At 39.7% G+C, this 21,119-nt stretch overlaps 1 protein-coding gene across 3 annotated transcripts in view; it reads right to left on the bottom strand.

The window, feature by feature from the left end:
- The window catches only part of MAPK10 (mitogen-activated protein kinase 10), a 358,682-nt gene extending 340,259 nt beyond the window's left edge, over positions 1–18,423 (bottom strand). Inside the window, exon 1 of one of the 3 annotated variants that reach the window (XM_030921036.1) lies at positions 18,268–18,423. The gene's annotated coding sequence lies outside the window, so the exon portion shown is untranslated. Of the gene's footprint in view, positions 1–477; positions 886–18,267 lie in introns of those variants that run through there. The other 2 variants (XM_010370610.2, XM_010370612.2) reach the window with 2 other exon arrangements.
- Positions 18,424–21,119: the final 2,696 nt, after the last annotated feature.

The following is a 21,119-nucleotide window of genomic DNA, read 5'->3' as shown; positions in this document are numbered from 1 at the left end:
ATTTTTAATGTTTTATGGAACCCATCAATTTTTCAGATATGGAACTAAGGTCAGCACTTCTAACAAGCACAGCTGTTTGGTGTTTTTTTTCTTTTTTTTTTTTTTCTCTCTCTCTCCGTGTGCGTGTGTGTGTGTGTGCGCGCGCTTCTCTCTCTCTCTCCCTTCCCTTCTGTAGCCCTGCATTGGTCTAAAAACCCCTGGTCACAATAAGAATGCTCCCTCCCCCCCTCCCTCTGCTACCCCTCACTCCAAACAGAAAGGTTTCAACACGCCCAAGTCTGGGAAGAGATGTTCTGCACAGAAGGAAAAGCTGGTGGCTTCTTGCCTCAAAGCAAGTTCACTTGATTAACCTGCTTTCCACCCCATCTCTCTCATCTCTTCCATACTCCCTCTCCCGCCCCACCAGGAGCAATCAATAGACATCACCCCACCCTCCAAAAACAGGTTAGAACCCAGAACGAGCAAAGAGCCACCTACCATTCCGTGCCTGAGAACTACGATCCTGATCCGGCAGTGTTTGCCCCAGAAATCCTCCCTACTTGTTTTTCATTAACCACAATCCAGACTGTAATATGGAAGAGATTCTTTGGAGATAGGGAGATTGTTTAAAATTAACGATGGACAGGTGATTTCCAAGAAAACCCAATCTTAAACTCACTCAAGCCCCTAGGAATTGAGGGGTGAGGACAAAAAAGGAAATTTGTAAAAATGAAAAAAGAAAAAAAGGTAAGCATATAGCAAGCACCACCCACCCCCATAAAAATAAAACGTGAAGGGGAGGTTAAAGAAAAAAGAAGAAGAAGAGTGGCTTGCTGAATCACCCTCTTTCACTGCCTGGAAACCATTGTGCAGCGTGATGCTGCCTGTACCATTGTGGAACCTACCAGAGGAGACGGACAGAGGGCTTGGGGAATGGGGTTGCTATGGCAACTGAAAGGAGCACACATGACGTCAAAGCCCAGAGAAGTCTAGGGAGGGGGATGAGGGGGAAAGAGAAAGAGGAAAAGTCTATGTGCAGCTACAGCTACTGTGTTTTCCGGTTAAATGAGGACCAGGCAAATGAAAAGGAATAAGGTTCGTCCGCAGCCAACATCAGCAACTACGACATCAAGGCAGCCAGCCTGCACAACCTGAAGAAAAGATCCGTTGGATGCAGCTCTGGCCCTTTGCACAGCAGCACCGAGGAACAAATACCAGCAGAGCAAAACACCACTGGAAATGCAGTCAACCTCTGCTTTTCAACTATCTCCTGCAATATATCTAAACGTCAACCAAGTAAGAGATGGTAATAAACTCAGAGGAGAAGCAGGTATTTGAGTGTCGCCTGAACCCCGAGGTCATCTTCACGGCACTATTCCTCTTCTCTGTTTCCTTGTTTTTGTAAAATTCCTGAATAAATATCCACTAAACCAAACTCAACAGACTAATACTTAGGTTGCAATCTGAGTGTACAAAGAAAATACTGATTAATTTGAGTTAACACATCAAATTAATACTGACTAATTTGAGTTCTTTTTTTTTTAATTGCAGATAATTTCCTAGAGAACTGATGCAAATTGTATTGTTACTATTTAGGGTAAATATCGCAATTTTATTTAAGTAATTTGCTCTGCCTTTAACTGTTATAGGGTATTTTTAAAGTCTCCAAACAGTTTTACTATCCACAAATAATAGTTTCTTGGAATGACAACAATTAACTACTTGCACTATAAAAAATATTAGGTTTACCAAATTTGTTTTACCTTTTTTATGTAAGAAAAATTTTCAATACAAATTTTGCTTTAACCAACTCCAGGCTTTGGACTTGTCAAATTATGTAATCTAATTCAATTACTTTTTTGCTTATACTCCTTGAAGGTGGGTTTCTGGTTATTGCTACCAAGTAGTGCTGAGTTGTACATGATTCCACATTATGTTTTAGAACTAGCATCCTTATATGAATATGAACCTTCTTCCATATGTTACCAGAAAGATATAACATGCAACAGATGCAAACTCAGCAGTCACTGTAGACACTGAAACACATCATAAAGCTGTAAGAAACGCATAAGGTTTTGCTGTCTTTGTTGTTGCTGCCGCTGTTTTATTTGGGAAGAAAATTTAGAAAAAGAAAGGCTTGAGTGAGTTGTATGTCATTGTAGTTCATTGGATAAGAGTTTGGATGTCTCTTTACTCTAATTTCAGTTTCAAGAAGAATCAATCAAAACTACCTTCTAGTCTTCTCAAAGGGCCTACCTGCAAGATAACTATCTCATGCAAAAAAAACGAATTGATAGCCAAACAATTTATAACACAAAATAACTGGCATTCTGGCTTTTGAGGTATTATATACTAAGTTTGCTTATCAAAAGTCAATTCCCCAATCCCACGGAAATTAAATCAGTATGTCGAAGAGATGTCTGCACTCCCATTTTTATTGCAGCACTATTTTAATAGCCATGGAAACAACTTAAGTGTTTCAACAGATAAATGGATATATATTATGTATCTCACAAACACACACACACACACACAGGAATACTATTCAGCCTTATAAAAACAGGAAATTCTGTCATTTGCAACAATATAGATGAACCTAGAGGACATTATGCTAAGTGAAATAAGCCAGGCACAGCGAGACAAATACCGTATAATCTCACTTACATGTGAAATTTTAAAAAGGACAAACTTGTAAAAATAGAAAGTAGAATGGTGGTTACCAGTGGCTGGAGGACAGAAAGGTGGACAGGGAAAAGGGGGACATTGGTTAATAGGTACAAAGTTTCAGTTAGAAAGGAGAACTAAGCTCTGGTGTTCTATTGCACAGCACAGTGACTATAGCTAATAATAATGTTGCCTATTTCGAAATAGCTGAAAGAGAGGATTTCAAATGTTCTCACTACAAGGAAATGATAAATATTTGAGGTGACAGATAATGAACATGATTTCATCATACTACAATGTATACATGTATCAAAACATCACATTGTAACCCATAAATATATACAATTATTATAAATTACAAATAAAATAAAACAATTTTTTAAAAGTCAATGCCCAGTAATGTAACATCAATGAGGAAAAAATGAACTCCATCTCTTACCTTACATTGTAAACACAAATATTTATTCAAGATGAATTGTACACCTCAACATAAAAGCTAAAATATATGACACTATTAAAATATAATATAGCTTTTTTAAAAGATGGCTGTCTTACCTTGCAGTAGGCAAAAATTTCTTAGGATACAGAAAGCTCTTACCATAATAGGAAAAAAAAAAAAAAAAAAAAAGAGAGAGACTTCATCAAAATTAAAAGCTTCCACTTATCCTAAGTCACCATTAAGAAAATGAATAGACAAGCCACAGTCTAGATGATACATATATCTGAATACTCTTGATAGCTGAAAATATTCTGATACACACAATTCCTAGATTATAGAAAACATCTCCTACAATTCAATAATAAACATGAACAAACAACTTTGTTTAACGGGCAAAAGACTTGCACAGGCATTTGACAAAGGAAAATTTACAAATGGCCAATAAACATATGAAAAAGTATTATATATCATTAGTCAGCAGAAATATACAAATTAAATTCAAAATGAGATACCATTTCACTGCCCACAAAAATAACTAAAATTAAAAAGACTAACATCATCAAATATTGACAAGGATATGGAAAACCAGAACTCTCCTACATATATTGGTAGGATTACAAAATGTTAAAATCACCTTGGGAAATTTTGGTAATTTTTATAATTATAAACCTACACCTAACATATGACTCAACACTTCTATTTATAAGGATTCATCCAAGACAATGGAAATCTATGTCCTCCAAAAAAAAAGTTGGACGTAAATGTTTATGCCAAGCTTTGCTTGTAATAAGCAAAAGCAGGAACAACTCCAAATATATCTACAAGAGAGCAGATAATTACGATATACAGTCAGCCCTCCATGTTCATGGGTCCCACATCTGTAGATTCAAAAACTGAAGATCAAAATATTAGGGAAAAAAGAATAAAAAGAACTACAGAGATAAACACAAGTAGAAGTACACTATAACAACTGCTTATATTGCACTTACTTTGTACCAGGTATTATAAATAATTTAGAGATGAGTTAAAATAATAGGAGGATGGAACACTACTGCCATTTTATATAAGGGATTTGAACATCCACTGCTTTTGGTATGGAGGGGTTGTTCCTGGAACCAGTCCCCCTGAGAGTACTGAGGGACAACTGTATTTGCCTAATAGAATATTACTCAGCAATTAAAAAGAATGGCAACCAGGAACAGGTTAATACCAATCATTTTCATCCATTAGGTGTTAGTTTCTTTTTTTAAGCTTTTTGAAAATTTATTTATTTTTATTAATGTTATTTTTATTGACAATCATAATTGTATATATTTATGGAGTATGTTGTGATATTTTGATATATGTATACAATGTGGAGTAATTAAATCAAATGAATTAACATAACTGTCACCTCACATCATTTTGGTGGTGAGACATTTGAAATTTACTCTCTTAGTTACTCTAAGATATACAGTACATTATTATTGACTATAGTCACTCTGCTGTACAACAGATTTCAAAATTTATTCCTCCCATCTTACTAAAATTTTAGTTAACTAAAATTTTGGTTAACTAAAACTCTTTTTTTTTTTGAGACATGGTCTCGCTGTGTTGCCCAGGCTGGAGTGCAGTGGAACACAGCTCACTGCACCTTTGACCTCCTGGCTTCAAGCGGTCCTCCTGCCTCAGCCTCCTGAGTAGCTGGGAGTACAGGTGCCTGCCACTCCACCTGGCTAATTTTTTATTTTTAGTAGAGATGAGGTCTAAGTCTGTTGCTCAGGTTGATCTTGAATTCCTGAACTCATGTGATCCTCTCGCCTTGGCCTCCCAAAGTGCTGGGATTACAGAGAGGTGTGAGCCGCCTCACCAGGCTTGAAATTCTTTTTTTTTTTTTTTTATTGGTGGTGGTGGTGGTGGTGGTTGTTATTGTTTTAGTTTTTTTTTTTTTTTTTTTTTTTTTTTCTTTGAGACAGGTCTCACTCTATCACCCAGGCTGGAGTGCAGTGGTGCAATCTCGGCTCACTGCAGCCTCAACCTCCCAGGCTCAAGAGATTCTCCCACCTTAGCCTCCTGAGTAGCTGGGACCATAGGTGCTTGTCACCATGCCCAGCTAATTTTTTTGTATTTTTGGTAGAGACAGGGTTTCACCATGTTGCCCAGGGTAGTCTCGAACTCCTGAGCTCAAGTGATCCACCCACCTTGACCTCCCAAAGTGCTGAGATTACAGGCACGAGCCACTGCTCCAGGTCCATTGAGACGCTTTTGAAGTATTTTCCAAAGATGTTGATTATTGGCATTAGTTACAAAGAGTGATAGATTCCAACCTTGCACATATATTTTGGTGTGGATCTTACTAAACAGGGTTTTAATTCTCAACATACTCATTTCAATTATATTTATGTTATTAAAATAATCTTTTAAGTCTATTCTAAACACTTCAGGAAAATTACTTTTCTAAAATTTGATTATGCAATACAAGTTAGTTTAAAAAAAAAAAAATCAGTCGCTGAATAGTTCCTATTCCCAGTTGGATAAAACCAAAACTCTTGGTCAGGTGCAGTGGCTCACACCTGTAATCTCAGCACTTTGGGAGGCTGAGGCAGGTGGATCGCTGGAGGTCAGAATTTCCAGACCAGCTGGCCAACATGCTGAAACCCTGTCTCTACTAAAAACACAAACGTTAGTCCAGTGTGATGGCACATGCTTGTAATCCCAGCTACTTGGGAGGCTGAGGTGGAAGGATTGCTTGAACCCGGGAGGCAGAGGTTGCCATGAGCCAAGATCACACCACTGCACTCCAGCCTGGGCAACAGAGCAAGACCCTATCTCAGAAAACAAACAAACAAACAAACAAACAAACAAAAACAACACTGTTTAAGGCCCTCAATCCTCAATCAGACAATTCTACTATATTTCTCTCTTGCCATTTCTCAATCCAACACAATATGTTTGAGAGCCTTTCCCACCAAATAAATGCTTTCAATGAAAAGAGAAAGAAAAAAGAACAGATACATATTGGGATTATTATGTTTGTCAGGCACTGTGTTTATATGTATTCATACTCACCATATAAACTCCCATAAAAGTATCTACTTACTTTCATTTGGCACTTACCATACTGTATTTTGCATTACTGCAACTTTGTGAATATGTAACATCTCACCTTGGCCGGGCTCACTGGCTCAGGCTTGTAAGCCCAGCACTTTGGGAGGCCAAGGTGGGTGGATCACTTGAGGTAAGGAGTTCAAGACTAGCCTGGCCAACATGGTGAAACTTTGTCTCTACTAAAAATACAAAAATTAGCCGGGTGTGGTGGCACTTGCCTGTAGTCCCAGCTACCTGGGAGGGTGAGACAGGAGAATCGCTTGAACTGGGGAGGTGGAGGTTGCAGTGAACCAGGACTGCACCATTGCACTCCAGCCTGGGCAATAGAGTGAGACTCTGTCTCAAAAATAAATAAATAAATAAATTACCTTGTACTTGACTGTGACTTAATCCTCTTTATTTCTCATTAACTCTCCTGAAAGTTCCTTTTCCATGTATAGCATATCATCTTATACGTGGTAGGTGATCAGTAAACATTTATGGTTTAATTATAATTATCTGCAGTTTACAATTCTTTTTTACAGTTATCAAAACTTTTTATTTAAAATATTATTATTATGTTGTGATATACACAATATTAAAGCAGGTAACCTCTGTTACAATATTACATATTTCAACTTTGTATTTAGGTCTAAAAACACTTTAAACTGCTTCAAACTCTTTTTCAAAGTGCTTTCAAATAAAACCATACGTAATACAGAAGTCTGACTTAAATCTTGAATCTGACTAATTCTATCAATCATAAGAGTTTTTGAAGGAAGAGTCTTAAATAAATAAGTCAATGTAAGTTCTTATTTTCAAAAGCATGCAATTGTATTTAGTATCTTTTATATGCAAATCTATTTATTTAATGGCATGTGGGTAGTCTGAGGTAGGACTAAAGATGTCTAGGAATATCTCTTGCTCTCCAATCAAGGAGATCTTTCTTACCTTATTAATATAAACTTTAGAACATTACATTTTCAGAATAAACTACTGAAACATGCAACAATACAGATGAATCTCAAAGCATGCTAAGTGATAAATAAGACAAAAAAGAGTATATACTATAAATATCTGTCTACATGAAGTTTCAGAACAGATGAAACTATTCTATGGAGATAGGAATCAGAGCTGTGATTGCCAGTGACAGGAGGAGGAAAACAGTCAAGGACTATGTTGACAGCAAGAGGGAAATTCCTATAGTGATGAAAAGGTCCTACATCTTGATGGAGATGTGAGTTACATGGGTATACGCATTCGTCAAAACTCCTCAAAGTGTAACTCTTAAGATCTGTGCATTTCACTCTATGTAAATTAAACTGCCATTAAAAATTTTTAAGTAAATTTCCTTTTGGGAAAAAGGATGAGCCAATAAGTTAGGGTTCCTAAACCTGAATATCTAGTCCCATACCCTGAATCTTGATTTTTCAGACCCAAGCAGCCCCAGCAATAGGAAAGGTCAGACTCAGAGTCACCAGGATGTTGAGACCTAACCCTCAGAGGCAGACAATTGATGGAGGTTTACATAGCAATCAACAGATGAGAATCCAGACTCTTAAAAACCAGGTTTTCAGAAAAGAGTGGCAGTAAGCAGATTCCTGGGTTCAGCCGCAGGGACTAATTCAGTGCTGGGACTCAGATGCAGAAGGAAATGAAGGTGCTGAAGAATACTTTCTGAATCCAATTCTCAAGTGGATTAAGGGGGTAGCAGTGAAACCAACTAATGCCCTAAGGTCTCTCGTCACAAGTGGTCCCGGAGTAGGGCGACCAACTTGTCTCTATTTGCCAGGTACTTCTCAGGTTCTAGCAGGTGCTTCTCGTGTTCTAACACTTAAAGTCCTACATCATAGGAAATCTCTAAATCCCAGGCAAACTGGGGAAGCTGGCCACCCTATCCCATAATCTAGAATAAACTTGAACTCTCGGATGGAAGTTGAGAGATAGCAACTGTGAAAGAATGAGCTGCAAAAGAAAGAAGTCATGAGTACCTTAAAAGAGTGATGTCATTAAAGAAGTGTCACCTAGGCCGGGCGCGGTGGCTCAAGCCTGTAATCCTAGCACTTTGGGAGGCCGAGACGGGTGGATCACGAGGTCAGGAGATCGAGACCATCCTGGCTAACACGGTGAAACCCCGTCTCTACTAAAAATACAAAACTAGCCAGGCGAGGTGGCGGGCGCCTGTAGTCCCAGCTACTCGGGAGGCTGAGGCAGGAGAATGGCGTAAACCCGGGAGGTGGAGCTTGCAGTGAGCTGAGATCCGGCCACTACACTCCAGTCAGGGCGACAGAGCGAGACTCCACCTCAAAAAAAAAAAAAAAAGGAGGGGCGGAGCAAGATGGCCAAATAGGAACAGCTCCAGTCTCCAACTCCCAGCGCGAGCGACACAGAAGACCGGTGATTTCTGCATTTTCAACTGAGGTACTGGGGTCATCTCACTAGGGAGTGCCGGACAATCGGTGCTGGTCAGCTGCTGCAGCCTGACCAGCGAGAGCTGAAGCAGGGCGAGGCATCGCCTCACCTGGAAGCGCAAGGGGGAAGGGGATCCGTTTTCCTAGCCAGGGGAAGTGAGACACACAACACCTGGAAAATCGGGTAACTCCCACCCCAATACTGCGCTGTAAGCATACAGGCACACCAGAATATATCCCACACCTGGCCGGGAGGGTCCCACACCCACGAAGCCTCCCTCACTGCTAACACAGCAGTCTGCCGCGATCTATCCGCAAGGCAGCAGCGAGGCTGGGGGAGGGGCGCCCGCCATTACTGAGGCTTAAGTAGGTAAACAAAGCCGCTGGGAAGCTCGAACTGGGTGGAGCTCACAGCAGCTCAAGGAAGCCTGCCTGTCTCTGTAGTCTCCACCTCTGGGGACAGCGCACAGCTGAAGACCAACAGGGGAAGTAGCTGGAGCCGGTGCAGACGCGAACGACTCTGTCTGACAGCTTTGGGGAGAGCCGTGGATCTCCCAACGCGGAGGTTGAGATCTGAGAACGGACAGACTGCCTGCTCAGGTGTGTCCCTGACCCCTGAGTAGCCTAGCTGGGAGAAATCCCCCACTAGGGGCAGTCTGACACCCCACACCTCACAGGGTGGAGTACACCCCTGAGAGGAAACTTCCAAAGGAAGAATCAGACAGATACACTCGCTGTTCAGCAATATTCTATCTTCGGCAACCTCTGCTGCTGATACCCAGGCAAACAGGGTCTGGAGTGGACCTCAAGCAATCTCCAACAGACCAACAGACAGTCCTTCTGACTGTCAGAAGGAAAACTATCAAACAGGAAGGACACCTATACCAAAACCGCATCAGTACGTCACCACCATCAAAGACCAGAGACAGATAAAACCACAAAGATGGGGAAGAAGCAGGGCAGAAAAGCTGGAAACTCAAAAAATAAGAGCGCATCTCCCCCTGCAAAGGAGCGCAGCCCATCGCCAGCAACGGATCAAAGCTGGTCAGAGAATGACTTGGACGAGAGGAGAGAAGAAGGCTTCAGTCCATCAAACTTATCAGAGCTAAAGGAGGAATTACGTACCCAGCGCAAAGAAACTAAAAATCTTGAAAAAAGAGTGGAAGAATTGACAGCTAGACTAATTAATGCAGGAAAGATCATAAACGAAATGACAGAGATGAAAACCATGACACGAGAAATACGTGACAAATGCACAAGCTTCAGTAACCGACTCGATCAACTGGAAGAAAGAGTATCAGCGATTGAAGATCAAATGAATGAAATGAAGCGAGAAGAGAAACCAAAAGAAAAAAGAAGAAAAAGAAATGAGCAAAGCCTGCAAGAAGTATGGGATTACGTAAAAAGACCAAATCTACGCCTGATTGGGGTGCCTGAAAGTGAGGGGGAAAATGGAACCAAGTTGGAAAACACTCTTCAGGAAATCATCCAGGAGAACTTCCCCAACCTAGTAGGGCAGGCCAACATTCATATTCAGGAAATACAGAGAACGCCACAAAGATACTCCTCCAGAAGAGCAACTCCAAGACACATAATTGCCAGATTCACCAAAGTTGAAATGAAGGAAAAAATCTTAAGGGCAGCCAGAGAGAAAGGTCGGGTTACCCACAAAGGGAAGCCCATCAGACTAACAGCAGATCTCTCGGCAGAAACTCTACAAGCCAGAAGAGAGTGGGGGCCAATATTCAACATTCTTAAAGAAAAGAATTTTAAACCCAGAATTTCATATCCAGCCAAACTAAGTTTCATCAGTGAAGGAGAAATAAAATCCTTTACAGATAAGCAAATGCTTAGAGATTTTGTCACCACCAGGCCTGCCTTACAAGAGACCCTGAAGGAAGCCCTAAACATGGAAAGAAACAACCGGTACCAGCCATCGCAAAAACACGCCAAAATGTAAAGACCATCGATGCTAGGAAGAAACTGCATCAACTAACGAGCAAAATAACCAGTTAATATCTAATGGCAGGATCAAGTTCACACATAACAATATTAACCTTAAATGTTAATGGACTAAATGCTCCAATTAAAAGACACAGACTGGCAAACTGGATAAAGAGTCAAGACCCATCAGTCTGCTGTATTCAGGAGACCCATCTCACATGCAGAGACATACATAGGCTCAAAATAAAGGGATGGAGGAAGATCTACCAAGCAAATGGAGAACACAAAAAAGCAGGGGTTGCAATCCTGGTCTCTGATAAAACAGACTTTAAACCATCAAAGATCAAAAGAGACAAAGAAGGCCATTACATAATGGTAAAGGGATCAATTCAACAGGAAGAGCTAACTCTCCTAAATATATATGCACCCAATACAGGAGCACCCAGATTCATAAAGCAAGTCCTTAGGGACTTACAAAGAGACTTAGACTCCCATACAATAATAATGGGAGACTTCAACACTCCGCTGTCAACATTAGACAGATCAACGAGACAGAAAGTTAACAAGGATATCCAGGAATTAAACTCTTCTCTGCACCAAGCGGACCTAATAGACATCTATAGAACTCTCCACCCCAAATCAACAGAATATACATTCTTCTCAGCACCACATTGCACTTATTCCAAAATTGACCACATAATTGGAAGTAAAGCACTCCTTAGCAAATGTAAAAGAACAGAAATTATAACAAACTGTCTCTCAGACCACAGTGCAATCAAACTAGAACTCAGGACTAAGAAACTCAATCAAAACCGCTCAACTACATGGAAACTGAACAACCTGCTCCTGAATGACTACTGGGTACATAACGAAATGAAAGCGGAAATAAAGATGTTCTTTGAAACCAATGAGAACAAAGATACAACATACCAGAATCTCTGGGACACATTTAAAGCAGTGTGTAGAGGGAAATTTATAGCACTAAATGCCCACAAGAGAAAGCAGGAAAGATCTAAAATTGACACTCTAACATCACAATTAAAAGAACTAGAGAGGCAAGAGCAAACACATTCAAAAGCTAGCAGAAGGCAAGAAATAACTAAGATCAGAGCTGAACTGAAGGAGATAAAGACACAAAAACCCTCCAAAAAATCAATGAATCCAGGAGTTGGTTTTTTGAAAAGATCAACAAAATTGACAGACCGCTAGCAAGGCTAATAAAGAAGAAAAGAGAGAGGAATCAAATAGATGCAATAAAAAATGATAAAGGGGATATCACCACTGACCCCACAGAAATACAAACTACCATCAGAGAATACTATAAACGCCTCTACGCAAATCAACTAGAAAATCTAGAAGAAATGGATAATTTCCTGGACACTTACACTCTCCCAAGGCTAAACCAGGAAGAAGTTGAATCCCTGAATAGACCAATAGCAGGCTCTGAAATTGAGGCAACAATTAATAGCCTACCCACCAAAAAAAGTCCAGGACCAGATGGATTCACAGCTGAATTCTACCAGAGGTACAAGGAGGAGCTGGTACCATTCCTTCTGAAACTATTCCAATCAATAGAAAAAGAGGGAATCCTCCCTAACTCATTTTATGAGGCCAACATCATCCTGATACCAAAGCCTGGCAGAGACACAACAAAAAAAGAGAATTTTAGACCAATATCCCTGATGAACATTGATGCAAAAATTCTCAATAAAATACTGGCAAACCGGATTCAGCAGCACATCAAAAAGCTTATCCACCATGATCAAGTGGGCTTCATCCCTGGGATGCAAGGCTGGTTCAACATTCGCAAATCAATAAACGTAATCCAGCATATAAACAGAACCAAAGACAAGAACCACATGATTGTCTCAATAGATGCAGAAAAGGCTTTTGACAAAATTCAACAGCCCTTCATGCTAAAAACGCTCAATAAACTCGGTATTGATGGAACGTATCTCAAAATAATAAGAGCTATTTATGACAAACCCACAGCTAATATCATACTGAATGGGCAAAAACTGGAAAAATTCCCTTTGAAAACTGGCACAAGACAGGGATGCCCTCTCTCACCACTCCTATTCAACATAGTGTTGGAAGTTCTGGCTAGGGCAATCAGGCAAGAGAAAGAAATCAAGGGTATCCAGTTAGGAAAAGAAGAAGTCAAATTGTCCCTGTTTGCAGATGACATGATTGTATATTTAGAAAACCCCATCGTCTCAGCCCAAAATCTCCTTAAGCTGATAAGCAACTTCAGCAAAGTCTCAGGATACAAAATTAATGTGCAAAAATCACAAGCATTCTTATACACCAGTAACAGACAAGCAGAGAGCCAAATCAGGAATGAACTTCCATTCACAATTGCTTCAAAGAGAATAAAATACCTAGGAATCCAGCTTACAAGGGATATAAAGGACCTCTTCAAGGAGAACTACAAACCACTGCTCAGTGAAATCAAAGAGGACACAAACAAATGGAAGAACATACCATGCTCATGGATAGGAAGAATCAATATCGTGAAAATGGCCATACTGCCCAAGGTTATTTATAGATTCAATGCCATCCCCATCAAGCTACCAATGAGTTTCTTCACAGAATTGGAAAAAACTGCTTTAAAGTTCATATGGAACCAAAAAAGAGCCCGCATTGCCAAGACAATCCTAAGTCAAAAGGACAAAGCTGGAGGCGTCACGCTACCTGACTTCAAACTATACTACAAGGCTACAGTCACCAAAACAGCATGGTACTGGTACCAAAACAGAGCTATAGACCAATGGAACAGAACAGAGTCCTCAGAAATAATACCGCACATCTACAGCCATCTGATCTTTGACAAACCTGAGAGAAACAAGAAATGGGGAAAGGATTCCCTATTTAATAAATGGTGCTGGGAAAATTGGCTAGCCATAAGTAGAAAGCTGAAACTGGATCCTTTCCTTACCCCTTATACGAAGATTAATTCAAGATGGATTAGAGACTTAAATGTTAGACCTAATACCATAAAAACCCTAGAAGAAAATCTAGGTAGTACCATTCAGGACATAGGCATGGGCAAGGACTTCATGTCTAAAACACCAAAAGCAACGGCAGCAAAAGCAAAAATTGACAAATGGGATCTAATTAAACTAAAGAGCTTTTGCACAGCAAAAGAAACTACCATCAGAGTGAACAGGCAACCTACAGAATGGAGAAAATTTTTGCAACCTACTCATCTGACAAAGGGCTAATATCCAGAATCTACAAAGAACTCAAACAAATATACGAGAAAAAAACAAACAACCCCATCAAAAAGTGGGGAAAGGATATGAACAGACATTTCTCAAAAGAAGATATTCATACAGCCAACAGACACATGAAAAAATGCTCATCGTCACTCGCCATCAGAGAAATGCAAATCAAAACCACAATGAGATACCATCTCACACCAGTTAGAATGGCAATCATTAAGAAGTCAGGAAACAACAGGTGTTGGAGAGGATGTGGAGAAATAGGAACACTTTTACACTGTTGGTGGGATTGTAAACTAGTTCAACCATTACGGAAAACAGTATGGCAATTCCTCAAGGATCTAGAACTAGATGTACCATATGACCCAGCCATCCCACTACTGGGTATATACCCAAAGGATTATAAATTATTCTACTACAAAGACACATGCACACGTATGTTTATTGCGGCACTATTCACAATAGCAAAGACTTGGAATCAACCCAAATGTCCATCTGTGACAGACTGGATTAAGAAAATGTGGCACATATACACCATGGAATACTATGCAGCCATCAAAAAGGATGAGTTTGCGTCCTTTGTAGGGACATGGATGCAGCTGGAAACCATCATTCTTAGCAAACTATCACAAGAACAGAAAACCAAACACCGCATGTTCTCACTCATAGGTGGGAACTGAACAATGAGATCACTTGGACTCGGGAAGGGGAACATCACGCACTGGGGCCTATCATGGGGAGGGGGGAGGGGGGAGGAGGGAGGGATTGCATTGGGGAGTTATACATGATATAAATGATGAATTGATGGGTGCTGACGAGTTGATGGGTGCAGCACACCAACATGGCATAAGTATACATATGTAACAAACCTGCACGTTATGCACATGTACCCTAGAACTTAAAGTATAATAAAAAAAAAAAAAAAAAAAAAAAAAAAAAAAGAAGTGTCACCTAGCTATACTTTCAACAATTGATTATTATGCCATGAATTAGGGTGGTAGCAAGGGGATGCAAAGGGTTAGATAAAAAGCAAGGAAAATTATGGAACCTAAATCAATAGAACATGCTGACTGATCGAATATGAGGGGATGGTGGAGGGTCCACGTTTACTCTTTGAGTACCATATTCCTATCATTTCACAGAATGCCTTCTCTCAGAGAGTCAGTCATGTATCTTTCATGATACTATTAGAATATAAGATTTCCCCAAGTATATTCTACTTGGGGAACACTGGCTCTTTGCAAAAACTATTCCACAGTTTAAAAGTTTCAGAAATGCTTCATACAATAGCTGCCCTTTGGAACGCCATGTTTTATTACACGTACTACAGTAAGCAAGTCTATGGAAACCTACCCTCAAAGGCCAAGGAAGCTGAGAGGCCAAAGAAAAAGGCTAACAAATCCAGTTTCTCAGAAAGAAACATTTAATCCCAGTGCCCTCACGTGAGAAAGTATTCTTATATAGCAAGTTGTTGTTGTTGTTGTTGTTGTTGTTGTTGTTGTTGTTGTTTGGTGAAACATGTGCAGCTAGTCCTGTCTCAGACTCTCTTGCAAAACTTGTGACCACTGGGGAAATCAGATAAACTTTTTTATGAGGGATTTTTCTACGCTATAGGCATTGTTTCTTGACCTTGCTTCAGGAAGACAGTATCCAGTAGCCAAACATCAGTCATCACTGGCTACTATCCAGTAGCCAAACCAAGTCATCTTTGTTTTGCTTTAAGATGGCATTACTGTTGCCAAGTAGCAGGGTGTTTTCTATATTACATTAATAAATTAAAGGTGCTGAGAAGCCCTGAGGAAAAGAAAACTATTTAAATTTCTCAAAATTACTTCTCAAATGCAGTTTTGAATTAATATATTTTATCATGGTATTGGGATGGGAAACACAGAGCCCATAACTTACCATAATCATAATGATTGGCACTGGTGGGAATTTAAATCACTAACACTTCCTAATAAGAGTAAATCTTCTGACCTTTAAACTTCACATAAGAGAAGGGATCTACCTTCCACTTACTTTTCTTTTTAACTTATAGACTATTTGTAGGGCAGCTTCAGGTTTACAGAAAAATTGAGTGGAAAAGTATAGAGAATTCCCATATACCCTGCTCCCTCCCCACAGTTTCCCCTATTATTAATATCTTGCATTCATGTGGTACATTTGTTACAATTGATAAACCAATAATGATACATTATTAACTAAAATCCATAGTTTACATTAGGGTTCATTCTTTGTGTTGTACAGTTCTATGGGTTTTGACAAATGTATAGCATCATGTTGCAATCACTTTCAATTTTTTTCTTACTCAGGAGTCAATTTTACATTTAGAAAACAATTGTATTCACATCAAACAAAAGTAGATAAATTGGTCTCCTGAAAGTTTTTCCTAGTGGACAGAGCACTACTATTAGAATTCAATGGTACTTTGAACCAATTGTTATTAAGCTTGTAAAAGTACTGGTTTGCTTTTGCTTTTGTTTTGGACTGGCAACCTCCCACAACCAGCAAAATTACGTTCCTTTGTGGTTAAACATACTTTTATTCCAAATACGAAATATCTGCAGCAATAAAAACAGTTCCACACAACTTTTCAGTTCCTAATAGCATTTTTTTTTTTAAAGTCTGAATGCAGTTCACAAATGATAATGGGGGAGGGAAGGTTTATTGTAAAATAATATCAAAGAAGATTAAGCCTCCTCCTCAGGTAGCAGCAGCTTAAAAAATCTAATTAGTGTATGTGTCTTTTGAACAACGATGCTAATAGAAAATGCCCTCTTCTTAGATCCCAGCAGAAGCCAGTGTGTGAGATAAAGAAAGTTATTCTTGCCAGACATCCTCAGGTTTATTCACACTTCAATCCATACACATCTGTAGCAATTCCAATTTCCCTTATCCCAGAAGCATGAAAAAGCATGAAGATACCATGGATTACATTTGAGTTTCGTCTGGAAATTCAACTTCCCACTCTGCAGCAATTCCTTCAACCTTTAATGGGGCTATTCTCACCTCTCACTGTAATATGTCAGCATGGTGCTCAGAAGGCGGTCACTGAGGTAGGCTAAGAAGCAAAATATGAGCCAAAAATTGTGTAATTAAATTAAAGTTTAAAAATTTTTTTATAAACAGTTCTGCCATCACTACTTGCTAAAAATTTCTAATATTGAAGAGCTTATTTTTAAACATTTATATGAGAAGACTTTTTGAATCACCTAACCAGTTGGTGAATTCTGGGTCTGTCTAATCAAACAATAGTATAAGTAATGGTAATACATGATGATCATATACAAACACTTAAAAGAGTAATAATCAGAATTAATACGAATTTGGTGTATTTAGTCTTACAATTTTAAGCCAAATACTTACCAGCAAAAATTTATATGTGCAGCTTATGTCTGGTCTAAAAATCTGCTGGATTTTCAAATCATTAACAAAAAATATTTTCTTAGACTATCCTAAACATGCTATTTCACCTATATTGCAATGTTATATTCAACAAGGAAACAGGAAAATAAAAATCTGATCTTGAAAATTGTGCAAATTCATGAAAATAAAGCAATGATAATAGTAATTAAATTCAACATACGCCTTATATGAGTGCAAGATAATTAAAAAATTTTTAAGATAATGCATAAATACTTTCAAAGCTTACTGGAAATATGCATAGGCCAGTCTGTGTGACCTGACCAGATCACACGGCCTCTTCATGTACCAATTTAGGCATTGACATAATAGGGATAATAATATTCACTTCACAGACTTTTTATGAGAAACAAATTAGATAATGTATGTGCCAGTGCCCAGCACAACCCTTAGCACATGATAGTCACTCAATAGATATTGAACATTCTGATTGCAGTAAGAGATGTAACCCACACTTAGATTAAAATTACCTGGCAACGTTGTAAGCTATGAACATTGTCCAATGGCCCAGAAGCATTCATTTTCTGTTGTTTGATAATGTTCTTAAAGTGCATATTCAAAAGGAGATGCAGTTCATCATATGCTACTTGGCAGCGCTGAAGCAGCACTATAGAACTAATAATAAACTTGAAGAAATTTGAGCCTACCTGCCCGTCTACACCTGAGATACTATTCAGGACATCAGTGATTCTTACCGGAAATTTCCCAGATAAAATTCAGGTACTTGGTCAGCAAATATTCAGAGATATAGTCTTTCACAAGAAATATATAACAAAATTTTTTTTAAATAATTAAGCAAAAACAGTGTCACTGTTAGAGCTGTGTGACATTCTTTTCATTTAAAATTAATCCAACCAGCAAATCACTGAGTAGCATATCAGTATAAAACTCTATGCTAGAGATTAGAAAATGAAATCTGAGAAATGGTCCCCATCAAAAAGGAATTTGTGACCTTATTGTTAGAGTGGACCACTTGAAACAAAACAAAAAAAAATCTACAAATGAATCCCTACATGCAGAACAAAAAAAAAAAAAAAAATGAAGTCTCCATTTGAAAAGGAAAAACCTCAACACAGTCATGCAAGTAGAAAATATGGATCTCAAATCCTGTATTTACCTTGGGAAGCAGCATAGTCAAATAAAAATGGAAACTTTAGTCTCAGTTCCACTGTGACTACGACTACCCGTGAGATGTTGGGCAGATAGTGGCTCTCTCGATATGTTTCTTTGACTAAAATGTATCAGGTCTAAATAACATGATAATTATGGTTCTATAACAAAATGGAAAAGAGAGTCTTCAGATGACTCAATGAATAGAATTTAGACAGAGATTTCATAAAAATAGACTTAACAATGACGGAAAACATATCTTGTTTGGATGAGAGTAAACAGAACACTCTCCTAGTTAAAACAAGTAGGAAAGCAGTGGAATATCTTCAACTAGACTGACTTCTATGCAAAATCCACAAACCAAACATTTACATTGCAAATGAAAACGTAAGGCAATGAGAATAGGATTCACTGCTGAAGTTAGTTCTGGCTTTTTGAGTCATTTAGTAAATACTACCTTATGATAAGTCATAGCCACTATCATTTTTATCATTATTATCACAAAGGTCATCATTAATATCATCATTTTTTAGCTATTATCTATTGAAAACATCCTCTGCGCCATCACTAGCTGATGATTTACAGACATTTGCTCTAGTCACACAGCATTTCTTCATCATTATCTCTAACATCTATCAACCATCCACAGTGTGCCTGGGCCCATGTTACAATATAATCCTCACTACTATATCATAAGGTAGGTAGAGTTATTGTCCTTATTTTATATACAAGAAAACTGAGATTTAGAGAGAGTTTAAGTCATTTGTTCTGGATCACAAATGATTGCCATGAGTCAGTATTGATATCTGTGCATATCTAACTGAAATTTCTACTTTCAGAGAGGTTAAGAAAACAAATGCGAGTGAACTCAATGATAAAGTGACAAGATGGCTGAATAGGAACAGTTCCAGTCTGCAGCTCCCAGTGAGATCAATACAGAAGGCGGGTGATTTCTGCATTTCCAACTGAGGTACATGGCTCATCTCATTGAGATTGGTTACACAGTGGGTGCAGCCCATGAAGGGCAAACCGAAGCAGGGTGGGGCATCGTCTCACTTGGGAAGCACAAAGGGTCGGAGAACTCTTTCTGATAGCCAAGAGAAGCCATAAGAGACCATGCCATGAGGAACGATGCATTCCAGCACAGATACTATGCATTTCCCAGTCTTCGCAACCCACAGACCAGGAGATTCCCTCGGGTGCCTAAGCCACCAGGGCCCTGGGTTTCAAGCACAAAGTTGGGCAGCCATTTGGACAGACACCAAGCTAGCTGCAGGAGTTTTTTTTCATACCCCAGTGCTGCCTGGAATGACAGTGAGACAGAACCATTCACTCTCCTGCAAAGGGGGCTGAAGCCAGGGAGCCAAGTGGTCTAGCTCAGGGGATTCCACCCCCATGGAGCCCAGCAAGCTAAGATCCACCGGCTTGAAATTCTCGCTGCCAGCAGAGCAGTCTGAAGTAGACCTGGGATGCTAGAGTTTGGTGAAGGGAGGGGTGTCCACCATTACTGAGGCTTGAGTAGGCAGTTTTTCCCTCACAGTGTAAACAAAGCCACCAGGAAGTTCGAACTGGGTAGCGTTTGAACAGCTCAGCAAAGCCAGACAGCCTCTCTAGATTCCTCCTCTCTGGGCAGGGCATCTCTGAAAAAAATGCAGCAGCCACAGTCAAGGGCTTGTAGATAAAACTCCCATCTCCCTGGGACAGAGCACCTGGGGGAAGGGGCGGCTGTGGGCACAGCTTCAGCAGACATAAACTTTCTTGCCTGCCGGTTCTGAAGAGAGCAGCAGATCTCCCAGCACCGCACTCCAGCTCTGCTAAGAAGCAGACTGCCTCCTCAAGTGGATCCCTGAACCCCATGCCTCCTGACTGGGAAACACCTCCCAGCAGGGTTGACAATCACCTCATACAGGAGAGCTCTGGCTGGCATCTGGCAGGTTCCACTCTGGGATGAAGCTTCCAGAGGAAGGAACACAGGCAGCAACCTTTGCAGTTCAGAAGCCTCCACTGGTGATACCCATGCAAACAGGGCCTGGAGTGGACCTCCAGCAAACTCCGGCAGACCTGCAGCAGAGGGGGCTGGCTGATAGAAGGAAAACTAACAAACAGAAAGGAATAGCATCAACATCAACAAAAAGGATGCCCAGACACAGAAACCCCATCTGAAAGTCACCAGCATCAAAGACCAAAGGGAGATAAATCCACAAAGATGAGGAAAAACCAGCGCAAAAAGGCTGAAAATTCCAAAAACCAGAATACCTCTTCTCCTCCAAAGGATCACAACTCCTCACCAGCAAGGGAACAAAATGGGACGGAGAATGAGTTTGATGAATGGACAGAAGTAGGCTTCAGAAGGTGGGTAATAACCAACTCCTCCTAGCTAAGGGAGCTTGTTCTAACCCAATGAGAGGAAGTTAAGAACCTTGAAAAAACGTTAAAGGAATTCCTAACTAGAATAACCAGTTTAGAGAAGAACATAAATGACCTGATGGAGCTGAAAAACACAGCACAAGAACTTCCTGAAGCATACACAAGTATCAATAGCCGAATCAATCAAGCGGAAGACAGGATATCAGAGATTGAACATCAACTTAATGAAATAAAGTGTGAAGACAAGATTATAGAAAAAAGAATGAAAAGGAATGAATAGAGCCTCCAAGAAATATGGGACTATGTGCAAAGACCAAACATACGTTTGATTGGTGTACCTGAAACTGACGGGGAGAATGGAACCAAGTTGGAAAACACTCTTCAGGATATTACCCAGGAGAACTTCCCCAGCAAGACAGGCCAGCATTCAAATTCAGAAAATGCAGACAACACCACAAAGCAACCTCAAGATACATAATCGTCAGATTCAGC

This window comes from Rhinopithecus roxellana, chromosome 2 (genome assembly GCF_007565055.1).
Source record: "Rhinopithecus roxellana isolate Shanxi Qingling chromosome 2, ASM756505v1, whole genome shotgun sequence".
Lineage (NCBI taxonomy): Eukaryota > Metazoa > Chordata > Mammalia > Primates > Cercopithecidae > Rhinopithecus > Rhinopithecus roxellana.
The sequence above is the reverse complement of the archived record's forward strand: the minus strand, read 5'-3'. Positions and strand labels throughout refer to the sequence as shown.